At 32.7% G+C, this 20,399-nt stretch overlaps 1 pseudogene; it reads right to left on the reverse strand.

The window, feature by feature from the left end:
- Window positions 1-1,756: 1,756 nt before the first annotated feature.
- Window positions 1,757-20,399, reverse strand: part of LOC139901942 (tyrosine decarboxylase-like) — a 62,098-nt pseudogene continuing 43,455 nt past the window's right edge.

Genomic DNA, 20,399 nt, shown 5'->3' on the forward strand with positions numbered 1-20,399 from the left:
ATTCAGCGTTATAAGTATATGTGAATCAATTTGTATTATATCAAGGAAAAAGATAATAAATGCGAAGATGGTTGAACACTAAAATTATGTGGATGCCATTGAATCGATTAAGTTAACCTTTAGTTTGTGATATAGTAAGCATATATACATCATTTACAGGTTGACCTACCAATAAACGTAAGATTATGGTAGGGGTTATGCATCGATGTAAAACTATGCATGACTCGTGAATTTGTTATGATTAGTACTAAAGGCGGATAAAATGTTACTAGACGGTCATCAGCTTGGATGCTTGGTATCCCTATAGTTCAAGCTAGTGACCGATTCCTTTATATTTTGTTTTTGTTTAAATTTAAGTTGCGGTTCATAAAAATAATAACGGAAAAAGTAGAAAGTTATAAACCTGGTTCAAACTGGATTAAAATGCTACCTGGTTGGGGGTCCTCAAGGACTCCATTAATATCATTTTAGGTAGGCAGGTGACTAGTTTGCACATTACTATGTGTTATACGGAGTAAAAGTTTTAACTGAAAAAATAACATGCCACTGGACTGTTGGCATCCAACCTAAGGTAGCAAGGCTATGACTTCAAAGAGATGTCACCGTGCATCTCGTTTAGGAAAAAAAGTTTTTCTGGTTTGCACATTGAACCATAAGACTTGGGGCTTGCAAGTGTCTTTTGGGTGTGAGCGATAGGAAAATGTTGACCCATGACACCTACATACATGCTGCATCCCTAGTGATTGTGAATCACACTGGATCAAATAGGGTAACTAGTGCCGTCATGCCTTGAATTTAAGGAGCATCGTTTTTTCTTTAACATGGTAAATATCTTCTTGTACGAACATATCTATGATTCATAACCCATTTATGTGAAAGGGTTGATTGGTGGCATTTTATTTTGGGATTTGTTGATAGTATTTATTTCCGGCTAGCGGCTTTACAAGTATCAGTACTAGGCCTACTTAGCGTGGTGGGGTGGATTGCCGATTGATGTTTACCTTCGGGACGGATCCCTTTGAATTAATTGTGCGAATTAGTTTTTTGCTAGACGGGTTGAATTAATTGTGTTACTTTTGAATTGGTGGGTTAAACCGAAATCAACTTGAAAAATTAAACTGGTTGGTGAGTTTCGAAGTTAGTACCAGTTGGCAGCTGGCGCGTTGGCTTTGCTTAAACGGGTCAAATTACATGAATTAGCTTTGGACATGTGGGGTGACCTGTTAACCCAAACTTTGACCCGAGACCAACCTGAAAATTAAATGGGTTGGCAGGTTTCAAGCTAATTTTGTTGGTGGGCTGCTTTCGCGTCAAATGAGTTGTAAGCAAATTTTACCGTTATTACACATTGGCATTTAGAAGGCAAGTTGTGTTAGGTTGGTACTCGTATCAGTTAAGAACAAAAAGTTATAAAGGAGGGTATAGCTTATATGTATCAAAATTCAAAGTGGAGTATTGGTATCTATAAAGTAAACATAAAGTTTGATGGTTGTATCGCTTATCATTTAGAAAGCAAAAGCATAAATAATGATAAAAGATGATTTTCTACAAAATTATTATTATTATTAGCGTTAGTAATCTGCGTTTGTGGAATTGGTCTATGCTTATGTAGCTGACATTCAACTCCACACAATTGTGAGTAAAGAATGATAAATTGAAAGAGTTGCCTATGATTGGTAAGAATAAGTGTTGAAAAGTTTCAATGACACACATTAAAAGTTTAAAAGAAACAATACAAATACATATTTAGACTAGTTTACTCATTTGTTGTTGAAGTCGGTTGATCCTTAACCAACTCCCAAGCCATTTGGATATGCTTATCTTCAGTTAGAGTTGCCCCAACAGCAAATCTAATAAAATAAACTCCTCCAGCAACCGAATGTGTCATGTAAACACATCCTGTTGCATTCAACGATTCAAGTAATTTCTTGTTAAACTCATTTGCTTTATGATCATTCTCATACTTCTGGCCAATCACATAGGGATTTACTCGAAAACAAACGTTCGAAAACTGTCTAGGAACTATAATCTCAAACCTTTTGTCGCTCATCAAAAACCCCTCAAAATCTTTTTTTTTGCCATTTTTACATGTTTTCTTTTTACTTCCCTCAATCAGATCATGCCATAGCTTCGTAAAACCATCCATATCTTCAAAGCTTGGAACCTTCGTGTTAACGGTATCTGCCAGTCTTTGTAATCCACAACACACTTCAACTCACTCGCTTCGTTTCTCAAGTATACTCTGCATTTGTGCTGAGAGGTTTTGTGAGGGCAGATTTGTCTTTTACCCATAAGCAACAAGAAGCAAGATTTTTTTTCTCTCTTTTTTTTTGGCTAAAAACAATAACATTAAAACTAAGTTTTTTCATCAATAGATGAAAAAACGAATAGTGATTGTTAAGCCGATCACAAAGACGTGGAAAAGTAAAGCGGTTGTCAAGTAGAATTGACCCATTTGTTGTTGAGATGGTTAATTTTTTTTTTTTTTTTTTTTTTTTTTTTTTTTTTTTTGGTTATATAGGGTTAATTGATCGGCTTAACAACAAGCAAGATATGTTAGCAGCCATTTGTGTGCATTAAAGCTGGAGGAGCTTGCACACTACACCATCAATAACTGGACGAAGTCGGGACAAATGCATGCACTTCCAGCATAAGCAGCATCAACATGGACCCACATATCATATTTTTTCGCCACCTCACACAACGATCTTAATGGATCAACGGATGTCGTTGAAGTTGTCCCAATTGTAGCACATAAATACATTGGAATCATCCCATCTTTAACATCTTTTTCAATCAACTCTTGAAGTGATTGTGGGCATAGTTGAAAATTTGCACTCTTTGTTGTCAAGACTTGTCAAATATTCTCACGTTTGATTCCCACAATCTTGGCTGCCTTATGCAAGGAAAAATGGTTTTGATCAGAACAATAGATGAATGTAAGTTTTCAAGTAGTGCATCTATCGACTCAATCTTTTCGATCAAAACAGGAATTGGTTAGCTTTAGAATAGATTCGAGATCATCTTGTGTAATATTGCGAGTTAGTTCAATTGGTTGCCTTACTGTTGATTGGTAGGCTTTGTATATTTGTATATATGTAAATACGTTTATAGCTAATGAAATATATTGTTGCCTTTAAAAAAAGTTTATGTAAGTTTTCATTTCCAATTCGATCAAGAGTCTTTTCTTTTGCCGCAAGTAACGTACAAATGAAGGCCTCGCACGTTCTGCCATGCAAAACACCACCACCATTGTTGCTTGAGAACTAAAAGCATTTAGGAAGCTCAAGTAGTTTTAGTAGCCATTCCAATTACAACGATCTCTAGTTCAGTTGCAGCAGGGAAAGATATCCAGTTGAATCCGTTAATTAGCATTTCGCCCAAAAACACTTGCAGTGCTACCACTGGATGCAAAATAGGCGAAAAAGTTTGGACTTTGCCAATGAGTTATGCCTGGAATAACATCCCTATTCACATCTTTGAGTATAGTATCAATTGATTCAGGGTTCAATGTGTTAGAATACAGTCACTACAACAAAAAGACAACAAAGTCAAATAACCATTTTTGGTTATTCGACTTATTGGGATCAGACTTTAATCTCATCACTTCCCTTTTTGGCAAGTCACATGGGTTAACTAGCAGACAACAAAACGGGTCAAAGGGCAGCTACAATTCAGCAGATTTCCCTTCTTGTACATGGGGGTTCCAAAGTGATATTGGAGTCATCCCATATTTAGAATTAGCTGTTAAAACAACTAGTGTAAAAAACACCATATCTTGTAAGCATTGTAACCAATTCAATCTGTATCAATTTAATCAATACAAAGATCAGTTATCTGCTTTCTAAATATCAAATTATCATGGTGATATCGCATATTTTATACACGTTTTTCTTAGCGATATCGATCACATTTTAGTCCGTTAGGATACGATTTGGTGTTTATTTTGATAATATTGAGAATGTCCGAGTTTGAAGAGCTTAATATAGAAGAGTTGCATTCTTTGGAGTTTTTGAGGTACTTTGTTAACCGGTTATTATTATTGGTGCGCCGAGGTTGGAAGTGTGAAGAACATATTGGTTAATGAGGTGTTGAGTTAGTTTAAAGTAAGGAAAAAGAGAAAAAATGAACGAGATATCAGGTTACACAGTAAGCCGCGGTGCGACGTATATGGCCGCGGCGAGGAAATCAACAGCATTCGATATCAGTTTAAGGGTTAAAGAAGGGTTCAGAACTAGTTATGAGCCGCGGCGCGACAAATGGGGCCGTGACACGGCGTTTGCTTATTTTCAAGATCAGGAAAGGATTTAAGGAGGTCCCAGCTCAAGTTAAATGTCGCGGCGCGACAAATGGGGTCGTGGCGCGGCAGTAGGTCGGCCCAGTCGAATTTGGAAGGTATTTAAGCCCGAAAAATACCCTAATTAATCATAATTCCATCCAGACGAATTCCAGCAGCTTTTGGGCGAATTTTGGTGATTATTGGGGAACCCCAATATCATTCGATCAACTCAATCATTCCGGAAACGCATCTCGATCCGTTCATCATTCAAGAACACAATTTTCATTAGGTTTAATTCTTATCAACATAATGAATACTCTTAATTGTTTATTTGTGATTTTGTTTTTAGCCATGATTGTTGGCTAAGTTCTTTAATGTTTGTCTAGATTGAATATTCGTATGTGTTTGGATGATACTTAAACGTTTAATTTGATTGATACATGATAATTATGAGTTTTGATTAAGAACCATTCTTATGGGATTTGATTATTGTTACTAGGCTTGATTAGTGATCATGTTTGAACAAAGGGAACCCTGTTTCAATTTAGTGAACTAATTTCCAATTGATTTGTCTTAACCAATTGGGTGCTTACTGGACCAAGGGGGTAAACCGGGTAACATAAATTGAACAAAATAGGGGTGAATTGTGTGGAGCGAACGCGTAACAAATTGAATCTTAATCTTATAATTAGTTAATTACTAAGTCACAAACGAAAGAGGTCTTTGGTAAAAGGAACCCTAAGCCAATAAATCCTAGTTTGACGTGTTTGCTAAAAGAGAACTCTGGGTAAACCGACTCTGTAGTTGCATGTATTGATAAATAGAACTAGTGCTTAATAACAAATCATCCGACACTGCGAATAGGAGATCTAGGCGAACATTCTTTTATCTATTGAATTCAATTATCTTTATTTTTCGTTGAGTCTGCAATTTAATTTAATTAAACTTAAAAATTAAAAATATTGTCTTTTACTTTTGATCTATCTTTGATTTGGCTAATCGTTAAATAGCCACAAAAACCAATTATCTCGTACTTTAAATTTTCATAGATTAACTTAGTTTATTTCCATTAGTTGCAATCTTAATTCTCACGTTTAAACTGTCCTTGGAACGATTTCGGAATTACCAACTTTATACTATTGCACGATCGGGTACACTGCCCGTTAGTGTGTAGTAATCTTTAAACCGGTATTTTCCAGAGATATATTATATACTAGATTTTACACATCACATGGTATCAGAGCTGAAGGTGTAGATCCAAGGATCATTACACCCTGCTTAACTTAATCATTTACCTTTTTCTGTTTCAAAATTGCCACCATGCATAATGAAGGCGGCAACCATTCTCCACCCTCAATTCAATCCATAAACCAATTCAATGAATTAACAAGCCAATTAGCTAGTCTGCTGAGAAATAATATGAGTTTTCAGCAGCCTAAAATTTCAGATACATTAAAAATTAGTTTGAACCTTAACAGCTCAAACTACTCTTTGTGGTCCAGAATGATGAGGGTTGCTATTGGAGGTAAATCCAAGGCACTCCTTGCTCACCTGACCACTAATCCTCCTACTTACAACCACGAATCATACGAACAATGGAAGAGAGGATCTAATCGTTTTTTCATGGTTGAAACAAAATATCGAACCAAGTTTGGCCAACAATCTCACTTCTTTCTCAACTGTCAAACTACTATGGGAGGCATTAATTACTACCTATAGTAGTGGTGACAAATTACACACATATGATCTATATGTCAAAGCCACAGAGATGAAACAAAACAACTTAAATCTTGAAGAGCTTTGGATCCGGATGCAAGGAATATGGGGTGAGTTCGAGATTCGAGACCCCAATCCTATGAAAAATTCATCAGACATCATCAAATACAACAAGTTTAGGGCTGAACAGAAGCTTTTTCAATTTTGAAAAGCCCTTAATCAAAAACATGATACAATCAAGAGAGACCTTCTTCGTTCAAACCCATTACCAACGGCGGAGGAAGCCAATGCCGCCGTAAGAAAAAAAGCAGCTCATCGCCAAATTTTAGGGTTATCACCAAGTGAATCTTCAACCAATCATGGAATTGCAACCGGGTTGGTAGAAATTGATGGCAAAGAATCCTCAGTTCATCTAACCAAAACCCACCGAAGTGGTTTTCCACCAAAAATCGACAAATCGAAACTTAAATTTACAAGATGTGAAAAATCAAGGCATACCATAGATCAATGCTTTGAAATCAAAGGATTTCCAGAATGGTGGACAAAACCCATCAAAAGCAAAGCAGCAATGGCAACGACGGCTGAGGGAACCACCACCACCACCACCACAGACCACGGCTACGGTGGTATTGCAACAACCATCACAGAGACCAACGGTACAAACCTCAAACCATTTATCTCTTTATTTACAGACATAGAAAAAGAATCTAGAGTTAGAGTTGCCTCTAGGGATAAAGGAATGAATAAAGTGTTTGGGGAAGATAATATTGAAAGGCTCGATGTGGGTTGGGAAAAGATAAAAACTGGATATAATATTAAACCGGGTAGTTCCAGGTTAAGAATTAAAGAGATTAATATTGGGACAAAGGATAAAAAGCCTACTAGATTAAATAGTAAAGCTTGGTTAAAACATAAGGGAAGTAATATTGGGCCGAAAATAGAGAAGCCCACTAGATTAAATCCACAAACAAAAGTAGGTTGGATTAATTATGGACATGGTGGGCCAGACAGGCTAGGATCTAATATTAGGCCCAATAGTATAACCAAAATTAACAATAGCATACACAACGAACCCAACCCTATTCCGTGCCCAAATAAATACCATGTTTTAACAAAAATTCAAAATGATCCTTCCGAAGTAAACGTTGTCGCAAATACTTTTATAACTAAATCTTGGATATTTGATTGTGGAGCAACGGATACTATGACTTTCGACGAAAAAGACATTATTTTCAAAACGAAACCTAGAAAAGATAAGATTCAAACGGCTAACGGTGAACTTGTTCAAGTTAAAATTGGCGGTACGATTGAAATTTCCCCGACTATTAAATTACCTAACTGTCTATATATTCCAGCTTTATCTCATAAGCTGTTATCGGTAAGTCATGTCACAAAAGAATTAAACTGTAAAGTCCTTATGTATCCGACTTTCTGCATCTTGCAGGACATCCGGACAGGACTGTTGATTGGACGTGGCACTGAAAAAGGGGGGGTTATACTATGTTGACGAGGTTTCTCAACAAGGCACAGTATCACTTGCTTACGGAACACCTACGAGGGAAGGCTGGTTATGGCATAGAAGATTGGGTCATCCGTCAGCCGGATATTTACATGCTTTATATACGACCCGTCCAAATCCACCTGGACGAATACATAACATCTGGTCCCATTGCGAGATACTGACCTCTATATGATACGTTTTACAAACATTGCATTCTTTTAAAAGACAAACTTTTATTTCAACGAAAGTTACAAATATGCATACCAATGATATTATCATGTTTCCTAAATATAAATGACTAATTTGTCATTTATTTAATAACAATATTTTTGAACTCAAATGATTTGAATGCAACGTCTTTTGAAATATGCCATGAATAACTCCAAGTAATATCTTTAAAATGAGCAAATGCACAGCGGAAGATTTCTTTAATACCTGAGAATAAATATGCTTAAAAGTGCCAACCAAAAGGTTGGTGAGTTCATAGGTTTATCATAAACAATAATTTCAATATTTTTTATAGACTACAAGATTTCATTTTCATAAATAACATACAGGCATATAGCTATCTGTATAAAAATCTTTGTATGATGAACACCTGGTAACCGACATTAACATAATGCATGTAAAATATCCCCCGCATACCGGCACTTCGTGATTAGTATGCCATATATACCGGCAATCGCAATCAGTATATATATAAATCGAAGTATTAAAGCAGTTCATATCTCTGACTGGGGCTGGTCGGTGCCATAGATCTACCTTTAGGATTCGCGTCAATTAGGGGCCATTTCCCTAATTCCTAGGTTACCAAGTTAAAGGGGCGATATTCGGTATAGTAATCCAACCATAGAATGTAGCTTCAAGTACTTGTGTCTATTTCGTCAAACATTTGTAAAAGATGTGCATGTATTCTCAGCCCAAAAATATATATTGCAAAAGCATTTAAAAAGGGAGCAAATGAAACTCACGATACAATATTTTGTAGTAAAAATATGCATACGACGGAACTGAACAATGCAGGGTTGGCCTCGGATTCACGAACCTATATCTTTTATATATATTAACACATATAATTAACATGTAATAATAATCAAACTAGTATATATATATATATATATATATTAATTATATAAATTATATAATATATTACTTATAGTAATATATTTGTTATTTGAAATGTTATATATATATATATATATATATATATATATATATATATATATATATATATATATATATATATATGTCATATTAATATTATATATTTAAGTATTTATTTCTATATGATATTAATAATAATATCTATATATCTGATTATATTAAAATATATTTATATCTTATATGTAACTTAATTAATATTATATAATAATAAATAATAACATTTTATTTTAAAAAAAAACAAAATAGTATGTAATATTTATATAGTTATTATATATGTATTAGATATATTTTTATATAAATAACTTTTGATTTGTTAAAATAATGACTTTAATAATACTAAAATAGTGTTAATAATAATAATAATTAGATATAATAATGATAATACTAATTTTGATAATAATACTAGTCATTTTATTTGTAGTAATAATAATACTATAATTATAATGAAGTAATAATAATAATATCAATATCAATATCAATGATAATAATAATTTTATTAATAATTAATTTAAATTGTAACTTAATCATTTTCATAATAATACTTGTATCTATAACCATAGTGAAAATAATAATAATAATAATAATGAGAGAAATGATACTTTTAATAAAATGATATTTTTTAATAAAAAATGTTACTTTTAATAATCGTGATAATAATAATACTTATATTCATAATAATAATGATATGATAATAATAATATTAATAATAATAATAATAATGATAATTATATTAATAATATTTATTTAGTAATTTAGTAATAATAATCTTAATAATAATAATAATAATAATAATAATAATAGTAATATTAATAATAATAATAATAATAATAATAATAATAATAATAATAATAACAATAACAATAATAATAATAATAATAATAATAATAATAATAATAATAATAATAATAATAATAATAATAATAATAATAATAATAATAATAGTAATAATAATACTACCTTGAAAGTATTAATAAGCTTCCTAAAAAAAGAAAATGTCGTTGCCCAGATTCGAACCCGCGACCTCTCGTCTAACAAACATACACCCAACCACTGTTCCGCTGGTTACTTTTTGATTTAATTCATACATTAAATACTTTAACCCATTATGTGTCTGTCTTCTTCTAAACTCATTTAACATCTTCATCATCATCATCATCATAATAATATCCATCATCATAATCTTAATTGCTAACACATCATTCGCTACACAACATCATCATTTCATGTCACCATCTTCCATTCATCATCTTCGTGATCATTATGGTGGTGGTTTGTGGTGAGGTGGTGGTTTACGACTAGAAACAAGAACATGGAAGGGACGTTTGGTTCTTGATGATGTACATCGATGGTATTGGTGGGTGTTATTCAAGGTGTTGGTGGATGGTTTCAGCAGTAAACAAGAACAAAAAGGAAATGTAAAGGTGATGATGGGGGGGGGGGGTTTGGTGTCGTGGTTAATGGTGTCTCCCGGTGGTATAAGGTGTCAACTAAGGGTGGTGATGTTATGGTGGTGATTCTCATCGTGAAATGATGGTGGATCGATGGCGTCTGTGGTGGTGTTTGTGGGGTGTTCAAGGATGGTGGTTGAGTGAGACAGTTATGGTGATGGCTCATGAACCGAACAGTAACCAGAAACAATGGTCTCGTGGCTGCCATCGATGGTGCAACAGCATCATGTTTGTGTGATCGTGTTTATGTTTATTCTTGATAATAAGAATGAAGTGGTGAACAATGGTTTGTAGGATAATTGTATTATTCATGTTTTTCATTCGAAGTACAACACGAGCGACGAGAGTAACAACATCGAAAGAAGTATCAGTAGGTGATTGGAATTGATGATGGATTATATTGATGATTCTAACTATCACACATGTATATAAATATAAATAAGAGACATGTAATAATAATGATTAATAATAATATTATAATATTTCTATACTCTTGATGATTAGAAATGAAACAGAATGAGAATTGAAAAGGAACAGATGGTAGGGCACTTGATATAGAAAGAAAATAGAAAGGAAACTCAAGTGGGTCTCGTTCGATCAATGAAAAGAATATAAACTAAGTAGATTAAGGTGTTTGGTGGAGTGAAAGTGTGTGCATTTGTATGTATATACATATATAAACTAGATAGAATAGGTAAAAGTGGCAGACAAAAACAGACAAAAACATTTAACTTTTTCAAATAATTCAAGATTTATAATGTATATTCAACAGCATAGCAGCCGCTTTAATTAACATTTAGTTACCGACCGTTTTCACGTAGTGTTATGTCGCGCCCCGTTGATAATTAGTGACGGATAAAAGTCTTTCGAAAAATTCTAAATTTTTATATTAATTATATTTATTTATTTTAGTCATTATTGTATATAAAAAATCGGTCATTAACTGTTTAAATTTATTGACTAAAATTTAAATCACTATCCGCGCTCGATCCCAGGTAAAATATAAAAAGTTTTCAAATTTAACAAATAGCTCCCAAATATACTTCTAATAAGCCTATAATTTATATAACTCATTTTTGAATCACCGTTATTTTTAAAATCACCTAAGTTCGTTTTTAACTTGTTTAATATCCATCGAATGGCAATTGAGTGTTACTGTTGTTTACTAAATAAATTCAAAATCACAAAATATATATTTAACATACTTTATTTATATATATAGATATGTTTTAAATAATAATTATCATAATATCATATTTTTATTTTATTTTACATAATTAATTTTAATAACAACAACATATAATATTTAATATTATATTTCCAATTATTTATATATATATATATATATATATATATATATATATATATATATATACACACACACACATATCTATTTACAATTAATTGTTCGTGAATCCTCGGAAATGGTCGAAGGGTAAATGAATATATGAAAATAGTTTAAAATTTTTTAGATTCAACTTAACAGTCTTTGCTTATCGTGTTGGAAATATTAAATCATGTCGAGAATTTGGTTCAAAATAAGTCAAAATTTTCCGGGTCGTCACACTTTATTTCCTAGTTTGTTTCCGTCAAATGTTGTCTTAAATTGTGAAACTTGTATTTTGGCCAAAAGCTGTACCTTTTGCTTTAATTCATTCTGATGTGTGGGGTCCAGATCCGATTATTGGGGGTAAAAATTTGCGGTATTTTGTCTTGTTTATTGATGATCATACGAGAATGATATGGATTTATTTTTTTAACACATAAATCAGAAGTTTTTGAGAAGTTCTCTCACTTTTATAAAATGGTACAAACTCAATTTAATAAAAATATACAAATCTTACGATCTGATAATGGAGGTGAGTTTGTCAATACCTCCATGAAACTTTTTTGTGAACAAAATGAAATTATCCACCAAACCTCTTGTGCCCATTGATGCGAAGCGAGGTGTATATAAAATAGTTATTATTTTACTAGGAAAACACTATTAAATACGATACAATTTTACACAAGATATTTATTTATTTATAGAATGGATATACTTAAACCTTGCTACAACACTTATAGGCAGTGTACCTAATCGTACAGTAGTGTAGTTTTTAGTAAGTCCGGTTCGTTCCACAGGGAAATCTTTAAACAAAGCTCAACGCTATATTAGTTTACTTTTATAAAAATACAAATATATATATAAGTAATATTATTATTATAAAGGGGGGTTTTTACCGTTTAATGACCGGTTTGTCGATTTTAAGACTTTAGTCGCAGTTAAAACCTAATGTAAAATATAAAATAAATACAAGACTTAAATTAAAGCGTAAAGTAAATAACGATAATGAAATTGCGAATAATAAAAGTGCGATAAAATAAACTTGCGATAATTAAAAAGTAAGATAATTAAAAGTGCGATAAAATAAAATAAATAAAAGTGCGATAATTAGAAGTGCAATTAAATATAAAATAAAGGAAATTAAATATGATATAAAAGAATTATGCTTATTTAAACTTCCGTAATCATGATGTTTGACGTGTTGATTTTAGTTTTATGCCCATGGGTTAATTGTCCTTTGTCCTGGATTATTCAATATGTCCGTCTGGTTTTTGTCCATAACAGTCCATCAGTCATAAATATAAATTGCAAGTGTCCTTGTCAAATTATTATTATACCCGAAGTTAAATATTCCAACTAATTGGGGATTCGAATTGTAACAAGGTTTTAATACTTTGTTTAATGAATACACCAGGTTATCGACTGCGTGTAAACCAAGGTTTTACTACTTTGTTAACAATTACACCAATTACCCTTGAATGTAATTTCACCCCTGTTTTAATTATTCTAGTGGCTATTAATCCATTCCCGTGTCCGGTTAAATGAACGATTATTCGTACATATAAATACCCCGCCCATCGTGTCCGATCGAGTGTATATGGTAATTTATAGGGACGCCCAATTGTAAATCTTTATATTAACATTAACAAACTTTCATTTAGTTAAACAAATATAAAGCCCATTAATAGCCCATAGTCTAGTTTCCACAAGTGTCGTTCTTTTGTCCAAACCCCAACTATGGTACAAAGCCCAATTACCCAATTTTAGTAATTAGCCCAACATCATGATTACTTCGTTTTAAATAAGCATAATAATAACTTAGCTACGAGACATTAATGTAAAAAGGTTGAACATAACTTACAATGATTAAAAATAGCGTAGCGTTACACGGACAGAATTTCGACTTACACCCTTACAACATTCGCTAACATACCCTTATTATTAGAATTATAATTAAAATTAAAATATAAATTATAAATATAAATATATTTACGTATGAAGAGGAAGAAAAAAGATGTGTTTAATTTGATCAGAATTCGGTTGGCTTTATAGCCATACTTGATTTTTGGGGCTCCGCGACTCGCGGCAAAATGCCCTTAAAACTCCGCGAGTCGCGGAGAGGTATTTACAGCTCACACCCTTGGAGTTTCTTGCTGCCGACGGTTTTTATTATATATATATAATATATATATAATTAATATAATTAATTATATAATATATTATATTTATATACATAGTTAACTTGTATTTTTTAGTCCGTTGCGTCGAGCGTTAAGAGTTGACTCTAGTCCCGGTTCCGGATTTTCGAACGTCCTCGCGTACAATTTAATATCTTGTACTTTGCGTTTTGAATCTTGTACTCTTGTGATTTCGAGACGTTTCTTATCAATAATTGGAACCTTTTTGATTGTCTTTTGTACTTTTGAGCTTTTTGGTCGTTTGCGTCTTCAATTTGTCGAATCTGTCTTTTGTCTTCACCTTTTATTATTTAAACGAATATCTCTTGTAAATAGAACAATTGCAACTAAAAGCTTGTCTTTCTTGAGGAATAATGCTATGAAATATATGTTCGTTTTTAGCATTATCAAATATTCCCACACTTGAGCGTTGCTTGTCCTCAAGCAATATCGTCTTGAAATACTAGAATCACTTCTTTATTCTTCACACTTTGTACATCAGTGATTTCTATACGGCGGTATAAACAATGGTAGTAACGATATGGTTTACAGTCCCACATGACTATAAAAATTTAGATCCATTAAGGAAATTGGATCTTTATGAAAACATTTGATCTTTTGAAAATTAAATCTAGTTTTTACCCTAGATAAGTTTTCCGGAATAACCCTTTACCGGTGTTTGCAAAATATTTGTGGGTTTGGTGGGTTACAGATTTGAAAATTTTAGCTCAAAACTTGCGGTTTTGTGTCACCCACTTGCTAACCTTGTATTTGGAAAGCAACACGTCCAGTTTACTTGTTCCGTATATTACCTTTCGGCAAACTACCGTCCGGTTGTAAAGGAAAGCGTTGAACAAGCAACTGTTAAGGCAATGTCTCGTGACATGCTTTTGATTATGGTTTATAACGTGTCGGACGCAATTACTATCCTTGGTAGGAGCAATAGTAAAGCTCACCCTTATAATTTGTCGGTTTGGCACAAAGTCATGTCTTTGACCATGCTATGCAACCACCGTTCTTACGGTTGACACCCGATTTAGTTCAGGTGACCTAATGAATTCCAGGTGAATTCCTAGGATTTTACGTTCAATGGTAATGAACGCATTGAAAATAGGGTTTTCAGAAAACAAATCGGTTTGTAATTTTGATCAAAATATTTTCTCGTTTAAGCTCGAGTTTAGATATCATTGAATTCCATGAGTTTGTAATTCTCAATCTTTAAGGTCAATCTCAAGGATTGAGTAATATCAGGCTTAAAAGCTGATTTTTAATCTTTAAGGAGATTATCCTTTCTGGGGATCTGATTCATTAGTCTTATCAAGCTAATTTGCACGGTGCCCCCCCATTGTACGAGATAAATCCTTCTCATGGTTAGGATAAATCTGACCACTTGGCGACCCTGTTTTATGCTGAGGTCCGTGGATTTCCTGCTGATTTTAGTGATGACTTTTCTAGATTTTTTGTCAACCTACAGCTGGTCTGGACGACAACTTCATGACCTAAATCAAGAAGCGCGTTTCTTTTTCGGAAGACTTTACTTCCTTTTAATGATGGAATTGATTCATCGTGTAGATCCATCTCTTCTTTTCTTTCATCGGGTAAAACAGTTTAGTTTAGTTCAAAGCAAAAGTATTTTCAGTTATTTGTTACAAATATATGTGACATATGTTTAAAATAATTTGGTAAATTTTCCCACACTTGGCTTTTATTTTCCTTTTTATCGTCCTCTATTCCATTTTAAATGAATTTTAACATTTTAGTTTGTTTCTCAATTTATGTCCTTTCCGAGGTAACAATAATTTCGGTGTTAAAACCTAGTTTTATCGTTCATAAATATGTATAAACATGATTTGAATTCATTTAATTGAAAAATTTTGAAAAATTTTACTAGAATTGGGTAGTCAGTATATAAGACTAGGGCTGTTCTTTTTTATCAGAGAGCACTAGATTCTAATACAACTACTGCTTTACTAGTATTTTTAATGGTAACCAAGTGTTTAATATAAAAATTTTAAAATCCGAAAGAATTTAATCCCTTCCCACACTTAAGATCTTGCAATGCCCTCATTTGCAAGAAATCAGTAACAAATTATATTATTGAGGGTGATTTGTGTGAAAATGATTAAATTTTTACCAAAGTTTCCAAATATATTGGCGTTTGTTTGCTGAATGATAAATGGTGCACATCATTTGTTCATTCCGTCTTGTTGTTATTTCACATGTATTTTGCATCTTGTCGTCAAAATTAGTTGCTTTTGCTGAACTTAATGCCAGTCTTTGAAAATGCGTTGTTTTACCCTGTTGTGTACATAAGATAAACTGCAAACATATATACATATTTTTGAAGTTTGGTTTATTACCCCACATTCAAAAATTATTAAAATCTAAGAATAAAAGTTAGATAATTATAAAAATGATTACAATATTAACAAAAATATTAAATGTATCAATAATTACAAATTACAAAATAATAAAAAATAATAAGTAAACTAAGGATGATATTGGTACCAATAGGGGTTCCACGCATAACCATAAGTGCTATAGAATGCTTCGGCAGGGTCATACGTAGGATATGGTGGCTGCATCTCTATCGACCAAGGAGGGAAGACGGGTTTCGGTGTAGGAATATAGTTTCTACCTATATGTTGGCAATGCGCTATGATCTGGTTCTGATGAACTTGCCAATCTTCAAATGCTCTCTGTCTAGCATTTTCGTATTCCTGAGAAGCTATAAACCTATGCATTTCTTGCATCTCATTCCCCCCTCCTACATTACCTTGTTCCTGGTTTCTCTCTACCTGTGGATGTCTACCATTGTATCGTACTGCGGCGTTATTTCACCGCTTCAAAACTTTCGCACCATGGTATACATTTAAACCTATAGTGTCGCGGGGTTCCGGCTCTTCTACTAATAATCCCCCCCGACTTATATCCACACCGAGATATTCACCAATCAAAGTAATAAAAATACCACCTCCTATTATGCTATGTGGACGCATCCCCCGAACCATAGCTGATAAATAATAACCCACACAATATGGTATACTTACAGCGCTGTGTGGGTCTCGAATACACATATGGTAAAACAAATCTTGTTCATTTACCTTTTCTTTGTTTTTACCCCTTTGTGTAATCGAATTAGCTAAAAACCTATGTATTACTCTTAATTCGGCTCTATCTATATCCAAATAAGAGTAGTCTCCCCCTTTGAAACGGTGATGGCTTGTCATTTGACTCCACACACCGTGTGTATCAAAATTCTCATCTATCTTTCTACCGTTTAGTATCAATCCTCTACAATCGGCAGACGCTAACTCCTCAGGCGTATATATACGTAAAGCCTGAGCCATGCCCAGTAAAGACATGTGGCGCATCGAACCGCCTAACAAAAATTTAATAAAAGAACGATCGGTTAAACTAGCTACCCGATCATTCAACTCTATACTACATAACAACTCTTCACACCATACTTTATATACAGGTCTGCGTATGGTGAATAAACATATCCAGTCATTAAAAGAAGAATTACCATACCTCTGTACCAGTAATTCCCTAATTGGCCCGGCCAATTCTACAGCTTCCAAGGGTCCCCATTCTATGACCCTCGGTACCTCAACAACCTTAGAGTGAAGAGTATGCAAACCCCGTTGATATTTTGGATAATCTATCCAAAGTCTGTCAAATCTCAGGTTCGGGTGCAACTGTTCCAAGTGCATATCTGAAAAGGTCATGACTGGATGAGGTACATCCTGCTTGTAGTAGTTATCTACCTCCTGTTGTTCCAAGTTCTCAGCAGGAGCATGGCGGGCTTGGGATGAAGATTCACCCCTTTCATTCTGCAAAACACATCAAACACAAATTTTGTGCATCCAAATATGCATTAGTGTCAGCAAAATCATCAATCAAAATAATTACAATGACATTATTAATTTATATCAAACTTAAGCTTATTTTCACATTTTTATCAAATCTACACTTTTTCAAATAAGCATATACGAAAATTTTCACCAAGTTCATAAGCATTCAACTCAAATAACATGTCAAAATAATCATTACTAGCAAATAAACAAGTCTCAAATGGCATTATCTTTCAAAAATCAAGTTCATGAATTTTGGACTTGAAAAAGTCCACTTTAATTCTCAAAATCATGTTTAGGCTCAAAGTTTGGATCATTTAACTACCTAGACATGTTATACTACTCAATTTAGCAACAATTCATGACAAAAATCGGCCATAACCTGTTTATATCAAAAAGCCCCAAATTGCTCAAGAACACAAACCCTAGATTATTCAAAATTTGAAGTTTAAGGCTTCTAATCATGTTAAACAGCATCAATCTAGGTTATACAAGCATAATACATAAACAATTTAAGTCTAATTACACTAAAAAGCATCAAAATCAAATTGGGGAAAAATAGCTCAAGAACACTAAAATTCGAATTAAATGGTGTTTAGGTGTAGAAATTTACCGTTTTTCTTGAGTAATTCTTAGATATCATCCTTCTCAACATGATTTTAGCAAAAAATTTGGTGATTAACGGTTAAAAATTGAGATTTTTGGAGGTGATTTTCGGGTTTTTTCGGGTTCTTTTTCGCAGTATTTTTCTGTGTTTTTGTTTGTGGGAGTGAACTGATCGTTTGCAGCTCTTATTTTTTTTTTTCTGTAATCCGGTCTCTCCGCGAGTCGCGGAGGTTTTGCACTGCAAACTCCTTTTTTTTTTTTTTTTTTTTCTTTTTTTATATAATCTTTAACTTATAAAACAATTAAGAAATTAATTTTAAAATTTTGTTTCCCTTGTTATTTAGGACGAGGTCGTTTCGGATCGATGTCCTAGTCCGTCCCTCGACAAAATTTTAAAATTTGTCTTTTTGTAGCGATTGTTTTAAAAGCTAAGATTTTTTTGGGTTTTTTTTAATGTTTTTGGCATACTTTAAATCAATAAGATTAAAAATAATGATAATAAAAGTTCTCGTCCCTCCCTCGGGTAAAGCAATTTCGGTTCAAAGACCTAGTCTTCAGCTTACGACGAATTTTAAAAATCATATTCTTAACTTAATGAGATAAAGTAAATTTTTGTTTTTAAATTCACACAACTTAAATATAAAATTCAAAATTAAAAATTAAAAATTAAAATTTCACACCAAACTCAAAATTTGAAATGCATAAAATTAAAATTTCATATTAAAAATTCACACCAAACTTAATTTAAAAATTTATAAATTCATATCAAACTTATATTAATTTTTCAAATATTTATAATTTTAAATATATTGTTTTTACAAAGTTTACAATATTAATTTAAGATTTAAATATTAATTTTAAAAACATGGTAAAAATAAAATTAAAAATCTTTTTGTCTTTTTATCCCACTTTAATCAATCAAATATTATCAAAAATATGCGCCCCTCTTTTCGGTAAAGTAATTTCGGTTCCAAGACCTAATTTAACTCATGACGAATTTTTGAAATATTTTGGGTTGATTGATTAAAGATATTTATACCTTAAGAATAAACGTTAAATTTCGCAGTGATGTAATAAATTTTTGAATGATATCAATAATTTCGGTCGCCAAACCTAATTTTATTTAATACCAATTTAATACTTTTTAGCGAACAAATTAGCGTTTATTATCAAAAGGTTAAAAATAAAAATAAAAATAAAAACTGTACAGACATACCTGTGAAATAGATTTCTTAGTTATATGATCTATTATATTCATAAGATAGTCGGTTTAATTGGTTTTCCATGGCTGCATAGGCGTAACCTCGAGCATTCATTGTCTTTTCTTCTAAACATATGAACGGTCCGTCTCTGCATAAAGTAACAAATTCGGTATTTGAATAGGTTTGATTATTTGAACATTTACCTCCATGTGACCATTTTCCGCATTTGTGACATCTTTCTAGGTGTCGTGCTCTTCTTTTCGCTGCGGATTTTGATTTTCCTTTACCAAATTGTAACTTATTATCTTCGCATCTGGATCCTTTTCTAACTCCGTCCATTCTTTCTCTGATTACTGATACTAATTCACTCGGTAGTATGTCATTATTTCTTTTAGTGATCAAAGCGTGTAGCATTAGACCATGGTTTAATTCACAGGCAGTCTTCATTTCGTAAAAACCTAAAAAAATAAAAATTCAGAATGGGGGGAGAAGACTAGTTCTTTAGGGTCTGCTAGGGAAAGACCATACGTGTTCCATTTTCGAGAACTAACGAAAACAGACAATCTAACTCTAACAGAAATACATATTATCCTTTAAAGACTTGATTCTCCCCACACTTAGTTAGCTGTGGTGTCGAAATTGTGATTAACTTCGTTGTCGACTTCCATCGGACCCTGTATGTAATGTTTAACTCTGTGACCATTAACTTTAAATTCAATCCCATTTGAATTTATCAATTCTATCGTTCCGTATGGGAAAACTCTTTTGACTATGAATGGTCCAGACCATCTTGATTTCAATTTTCCAGGAAATAGCTTGAATCGTGAATTGAAAAGAAGAACTCTGTCTCCTTCTTTAAATTCTTTTGAACTTCTGATTCTTTTATCATGCCATTTCTTCGTTCTTTCTTTATAGATTAACGAATTTTCGTATGCTTCATGTCTTAATTCTTCTAATTCGTTTAGTTGACTTAATCGTAGACGTCCGGCTTCATGTAAATCAAGATTACATGTCTTCAAAGCCCAAAATGCTTTGTGTTCAATTTCTACTGGAAGATGACATGCTTTTCCATACACAAGTCTAAAAGGTGTGGTTCCAATTGGAGTTTTGTAGGCTGTTCTA

The sequence above is a fragment of the Rutidosis leptorrhynchoides genome, chromosome 1, assembly GCF_046630445.1.
Source record: "Rutidosis leptorrhynchoides isolate AG116_Rl617_1_P2 chromosome 1, CSIRO_AGI_Rlap_v1, whole genome shotgun sequence".
Lineage (NCBI taxonomy): Eukaryota > Viridiplantae > Streptophyta > Magnoliopsida > Asterales > Asteraceae > Rutidosis > Rutidosis leptorrhynchoides.